The sequence below is a fragment of the Chaetura pelagica genome, unplaced genomic scaffold, assembly GCF_000747805.2.
Source record: "Chaetura pelagica isolate M959 unplaced genomic scaffold, ChaPel_1.0 scaffold67, whole genome shotgun sequence".
NCBI lineage: Eukaryota > Metazoa > Chordata > Aves > Apodiformes > Apodidae > Chaetura > Chaetura pelagica.
Window position 1 is genome coordinate 5,343,229 of NW_009954107.1, and position 7,302 is coordinate 5,350,530.

Below are 7,302 nucleotides of genomic sequence, written 5' to 3' on the forward strand. Positions count from 1 at the left end.
GTTTTGCTTCTGATATTGCCCTTTCCTTACCTACAGCTGCTCCTTTGCTGGGAACTTTGAGCAACATTTAACTTTGGTTCGTTTAGTCTCTTGCACCTTCCCTACCTGTGGACTTGTCTCTGCTCTTTTCCTGCCTCTTCTCATTTGCCTAAAACACAGTTTTGCTTTTCAGTTCTCCATTCCTCATAAATTCATTTTCCAAGAAGCAAAAAGTGAAAGTAATTATACACCTAAACTCCCAGGAAGTGCCAAATTTAAACCAGGGAGATGATTTGTGTCCTGGGAAGAGTTTGAAGTCATATTCCTCTACTGCCCCTCACTGGGACCAAGATCCCCACAGTCTCCGTGACAGCTTCCAAGCTTCCACGCACACAGAGAGGGTAGCTCAAGGAAAAGAAGGACAAACACCATCCCTCTCCAGCTGAGCCTTCACATACACAGACAAATCCTGCTAGGAGACGACAAGGACTAGCTAAAGGAAATGGCCTCCAGAGGCACGAAATGCTCACCACTGCCTCTGTAGGAATGGATGAGATGAAAGAGGAAGTGTCAAATCCAAACCAGAACCTGCACACACACCTGTGGCTGTGCACACACAGCCGTCAGAGCCTGTAGAAGATGAAAAGCAGATGAACAACTCAACTTGATAAGGGAATATGGATATTTACATTATTACATGCTAATGGTTGCATGTAAGCCAGAATGTAAACCTGGATTTTGTGAAAATGGGGGAGATAAATAAAAGTTAACCATCAGTTTCTTGCAGTTCTACTTTATGGATATGAATGAGGCTGAAGTCAGTGCCTGGGTCTCCTGTTGAGTATAACCCTTGAACTGTCTTTCTGTTTTATTCAAATTACTGCTAATTATTAAAGCTCTTGCAGACAAACTCTAGTACTGTTTATCAACAGCTTCTGGGATTCTCATTTTTAAAAAGTTAGTAGCAAATTTGAAAAGCCAAGAGGAAAGATTATTTTTTTTTCCCAGCCAAAGCAGGTAACTGTGCACATAACACAACTTCATCAGCTGAATGCTGATGAATGAAATTCTGGAGATGGAGCCCTCAAATATTCTGTGAATTCCTGCAAACTTCTGTGCTGGTAGGAGAGATGGACTAGCTTTCTGCTGTATGAGATTGCTTTGCCATGTCTTTGTGATGCATAGTGAAGTCCAAGCTGCTGAAATCAGTTTCCTTATTCTCTTTTGTGCACCGCGCATTGTTAGCTCTCCTCATTGCAGATAAACATCACCATGTGAAGCAACCACAACTTGAAAGTCCACCAAGTGGAACTGAAAGAACCCAGAGTGTTCTGTCTTGGCTTTAAATCATGCCTTGCAGGATCAGCCTATGCCTTTTTATTTTTCTTCCTTTTTTGTTTGTTTGTTTGTTTGTTTGTTTTCTTTTGTTGTATTTTTTTGGTTTTGGTACAGCAATGCTTTTGCTCCCTAGACATCTGTCAGAGCTAATAAGGTCAGCCAGTGAGGACCATGTTGCACACTGTGTGATCTAGACAGACTTGAGTAAAAATCCTTCTACATCAGCAGAAACCTTTCCAGACTTGTACAAGAAGATGAATAGGGATGAAATTTTGGATAACTCTTTGATAATATATTGGAGCCAAGGTACTGACCACTCATATCATGGGGGTGATATGGCCTTAAGGAAGAGGAAAGACAAGAAAGGACAATGGTATTGCTAGTTTGTCACTTCCATGATGACATCTTTGCAGAATTAAGAGGGAGTGAAACAGGAAAGGCAAGTATGTACAGGATGCCTCATTCTGACTGTTGCATGCTAAAGGGCTTTTCTGCCAATTCATTTGCAAAAAGAGCTGAGCTTGCTGAAGCCTAAACTGGGGATGATGTTACAATGAGACACAACACACTGATGACGAGGCACAGACAAGCCCAGCCACTGCACCAGTAGCCCCTGTTCTTCCTTCTCCCCTTGAACCTGATTATCACCTGGCACCCTTTGCTTTCATTACTCCAACCAAAACAATAATTTCATTTTCACACAAAGTTTTCACTGCAGGGAGAAACTATGGCCCTTTTGAGCAGATGTATAGCTGTACATCTATGTATTTAAGATAATTTATTCTACAGGATGCGAAGGTCAATAAGCTGAAACTGCTTGTCTAGATTTGAGACAAAATCTCGACCCATCCTTTTGATGTAGTCATGTTAACATAATGAAAAGTTCAAAAGATTTATAACGTCTGCAATAAACTAATATTCTTTTTTGCTTTGAAGTATTGCTACTTGTGTCTAGCCTTTGAGCACTTCCAATCACAGAACTACTAAAGCCAGAAGAAGTCAGATGGTAAGCAAAAATGGTATGTCTTCAAGATGGGCCTGCTCTACTAAAAAGATTTGAATCTCAGCCTAGCTTGTGGGTCACATAAGATAGATAATAATTTATTTTAATTGGTATTGTTAAAATGTTTTATATAAATGGGTTGGGCCTTTTGCTAAATTAAACCAGTTTTCATCTTGTTTTTTTCAGATCCATAAAAAAAAAAAGACAGACTTCCAAACTTTACCAAGACTTTCTGGTAGGTATTTTAGTGAAAGAAAAAGAAAAAAAAAAAAAAAGAAAAAAGTTTATTTTCATTTCATGAAAGATGCAGAGGATATATTTCAAAGTACCAGGTGATCAATATTTAGAGTGCTTGACCATTTGAAGAGAGAAGAAGGTATGGTTATATATGTACAAATACAAACAATCCAATCTCATGACATCACATCAAGTTCAACAACATAATAGAGAATCATAGAATTATTAATGTTGGAAGGGACCTTAAAGATCACCAAGTTCCAACATCCCTGCCATGAGCAGGGAACCCTACCACTAGACCAGGTTGCACAGAAGCTCATTCAACCTGGTCTTAAAAACCTCCAGGAATGGGGCATCTACAACCTCCCTGGGTAACCCGTTCCTGTTCCTCACCACCTTTACAGTGCAGAATTTCTTCCTAATATCTAACCTAGATCTCCCCTCTCTCAGTTTAAAACCATTGTCCCTTGTGCTAGCACTATCTTCTCTGGTGAAAAGCCCCTCCCCAGCTTTCCTGTAAACCCCCTTCAAGTACTGGAAGGCCGCTGTAAGGTGTCCCCTTCGATTATTTCAAATAATGAAATAATTTTTGTCAATGTTTTAGCTGCTGTCTTGAGTGATGTTAAACACACCAAGAAATAAGAAACTTGAAACCAGAACCAAAAATCCCTCTGAGCAATAAAAGACCTTCCTCCAGTGCAGGGCAGTAGCTGCTTCTACAGTTTTTTTAGTTCTGGTGATTTACTCAAGCCTAAATCTTCAGTTGTCCCTCTAGGTGGTCCAGGATTGTCACACTTTTGGACTTACCAGTCTTGGCCAGATCCTTACTCCATGCTCTTGTGTGAAAAATAAAGGAGATGCTTTGTTCTGGACAATGGTGTCAAGGTTTGATCCTTGCTAGGACTGTAAGGTATGTGACATGATGACTTGTGCCCTGTCCAAAGAACTGTACCGGGGTCCTTTTACCTCCCTCAGCAGCAGCCAATCCAGCACCACCTCCAGTTGTTGAAGGGATCTCCTGGGCCAGGGCTATTGTTTCCCTAAGGGCAAAAGTCGCACAGGTCTCTGCAGTAGGGCCAGCACTGCGCTTGTGTCTGGGGGACCTCAGCAGGAGCCTGGGGACAGCATGGCAGACAAGCTGCTGGGGTGAGGCACATAGTGTTGGAGTGAGAAGACAGGGAGACAGGTTTACCATGACCTACATCACTACCATTCAGCAAGGCCATGGTGGGGCTCAGCTCCCTCCTTTGCGTTGCTCCTGGGACATAAAGGTGAGGTGCCCATGGGCAAGCAGCAGGCAGGAGGGCAGGCAGGCATGTGCCCACACTCAAGCTCTGCTGCATTCTCACTCAGCGCGAGAGTCCTTGCACCAGCAATGCTCTTGGGACAGGGGTCTCTCCCCAGCTCCCAGACCTGACTATCACAGGGCAGAGCAGGGGAACCAAATGTATCTTTCATTGCCTGGCAAGGGCAGATCTCTTGTCCCTATACTCTGCTGGCATTTTCTCTGGAAGCTGCCCAGGATAAGAAATCCTTGTAAGTACTACTTAGAAGTTGCCTTGCAACTTCTAACAGCTGTTCCTGTGAAAGGTCCTATGAAAGTGGTGTAGTCTCAGTCTCAGTACAAGATGTTATTACACATGGGATGTGAAGGGGGGTCCTTTTCAGCAGGGAGGGGGCAAATGTGAATTTCGATAGGGAAAAGAAAAAAAACACAGAAGTTTGCTTTCTACAGTCTCCATAGTGAACATGGCATTTTTAGGAGAAAATTTGAATACCAAAATATTCGAGCCAAAAAATAAAGTTTTTAATTTTTGGCAGCTCAGGACAGGTTTGGGCTGCTCAGTTTTTGACAGTAAAGCAACATATATTCGCACCATTTTTTTCTTCTTCTTTTACAGAATGCTGACATTTTCAAATGCATTTTCCCTCAACATGCAGTTTCCCTTGAACATTTTCAACAACGCTTTTTTCACGGTATTTTATTCTGAGGGTTTCTCACTGCCAAGAGAACAGCCGAGGATCCAGGGAGGAGAGGTGGATCCAGGGAGGAGCTGTGGAAACAAGTTAGCTATGTAGATGCCCAGGAACGGCTCAGAGCCATGCTGGACCCCTTTGACCCTGCCTTTGGCAGCAGTCCCAGTCTGAAGCAGGGCATGGATTCAACAGAGTACCCAGACCACTTCTCAGGGGAGGAAGCTAAAGAGAATGGGGAGGAAAAAGAGCCAAGTCAAATGCATCTTTGAAAAAAACATACAGTCTCAGCAAGACAGCAGAAAAAAAGTAGAATATGCCATGCCACAGCATTGTCTCACTACTTGTGCCAGGCTTCATCTAGCAGTCTTGAAGCCAGGAAGAGCATCTGCTGATCAGCCCACAGCTGTAACAGAGCATGGACAGTCAGTCTCGGGTGTCTGCAGCCAAAGGTAGGGACACAGACCTCCCTGTTGATACGTTAGGCTGTACCTGGGAATGGTATAGAGGGTTCTCTGTCTATTTGTGCTTTTGCATACAGAAAAGCCAAGCATAGGCAGCTCTGACTGAAGCCATAGGGGGTTTGGCAGTGGCATCCCTTCTGCTCTGCTCAGAGCAGTCTCCCTGGGCCATTCAACAGGGAGGCACAGCTCAGAAAATCATAAGAAGTTCTCCAGACAAAGAGGGAAAACACATGTAAATAAATTCACCTGCATTTTCTTTCTAGGTAGAAAATTATACCATTTTTAGTGGCTACAGGCATATTTCCTCAAGCCAGCCTGTTCATCTCCACCAACTTCCAGCCAGAGGAACCCCCACTTCTTACACAGAGCAAAAGAGTATTTTACACACATAATAAAAACTGCCAAGGACAGCTACCAGCAACTACACTGAAAGTAATTTAAATATGTTGATGAAATCTCACTCCCTTGCTCATCCAGTTAATCAGACTAGAAACGGTGGCTAACGGGTTTCTGAGCTCCTTTAGCAAACAGTGTGAAAATATGTCTTGGTTTGGTGCATGCCCAGAGTGTTGAACTAATAACACTCACCTCACATGTATGCAGCTGCAAAACCTGATATTTACACAAGGATTCACAGAGATGAGAAAAGACTGCTTTTTTTTTGCTTTTTTTTTTGCGTTTTTTTTTTTTTTTTTCTAGATAACAAGCCCCTGTTCAAATGGGAAGTAATTTGGTAAAACCCTCTGGTCTGTGTCATACAGCATGCCAGGTTAAATGACAACAGTAGACTCTCTTTTTATAATTTAAGATCAACTTTAAAGCATTGACATCATTCCCACATAATTATAGCAACATTTTTACCTACCAAAGCACCCATCATTTTGCTTGTCAAATAGATTACGACCAAAACAAAACTCTACCTTTGAAAGCAACCAATGAGCTCACAAATGCACTTCATATAAGTGCAAATGCACCCAAATACATTTGCTGCTGGGAGCCACTTCTTTGCAGAGCTGCGGCTCTTAGTGCACAACATTAGTAGAGTTAGTAGAACTTGAAAACACAGACCAGGTTTTAGATACCCAAGCTCTACCTCAAGTCCTGTTGTGAGTTAGTTCTCTCTCTTTGAAAGCTTGCATCACTTTTATGGAGAAGTGCTAAAGCAGGTGATGCTCCTGCTGGTGGAGCACAGCAGTGCTAAGGGCAAGGTGGTTATGGCAATCTCTGATATGTCAGATTGCTGCAGGATTTGAAATAGCTTACACACTCAGAACAATCCTTGAACCTGAATGCCTTCTGAGGGTTAGAGTTTGAGGGGTCAGGCTACATGCATTAGACTGATTCCAACTCTGTTTTTTTTTGATACCATGAAAGCATGAACCTGGCCCTCAGCTCAGGGGTACTTCTGGCTTTTCATCTGATATCAGCACAACACTAAAGCAACAGAAGAAAGAATGCAAAGGAAATGGACACAGTTTCAGCTGATTTTGGGATATCTAAGGAGTCACTGCTCGCCATATTTAAAAGCATATTTTATTCTAAATCCCTCCTTCTCTGCACTAGAGGTAAGTTTTTTGAGGCAAAAGGCAGTGTCTCTCAATGCCATGAGGGAAAACATGGAAGGTGCCAAGCAAAGTTTCCATCTTTGCAGAATTTGGACTGTATGCTCTAACACAAAATGGGTAACTGTGACCCAGAAAAATCCCACGCAGCTTCCCTCACTTCCATGAAGCTGTTTCAGTTTTCGCTTTGGTAAGAGAGGACTTGAGTACAAATTTCATACTTAAAAAGGAGTGTCTACTGCAGGTCTCATTCTATGGAAAACTATGGTTACCCTAACAGGTTCAAAGTTCTTCCAAACAAAACATTTGGAGCTGATGGACGCTGGATGTATTTCTTTACCTCTCGTTGCTGTAAAGGCTCCAGCTGCTCTGCCTGTGCAGTGGCAGCACATCTGTGCTGCTGTGGAAACAAAAACAGAGAAGGGATGAGGAAACAATTTAACATATTTTTGTCCGATGCTTCCATCTTGTGGCCAACTCGGAAAAGAAAAGTTTGCCTCTTTGTTTCAATAAAGGTATCAGCAAACGTAAGGAAACATTTAAACTTTTAAAGGTGTCCCAAATAATTTCCTCTAGTTATACAGATGGAGATGCAGCTGGATTAGAAGTTAGATGAAGGTTTCCCTTTGAAAGGCATTGAACATCAATGCCAGCAGAGGAAAGAGCTGGTGCCTCCTGTACCATCTGCTGTTTTGGCCTCGGGAGAGCTGGCTGTGCTGGCGGGGGGGGGGGGGGGGGGGGGGGG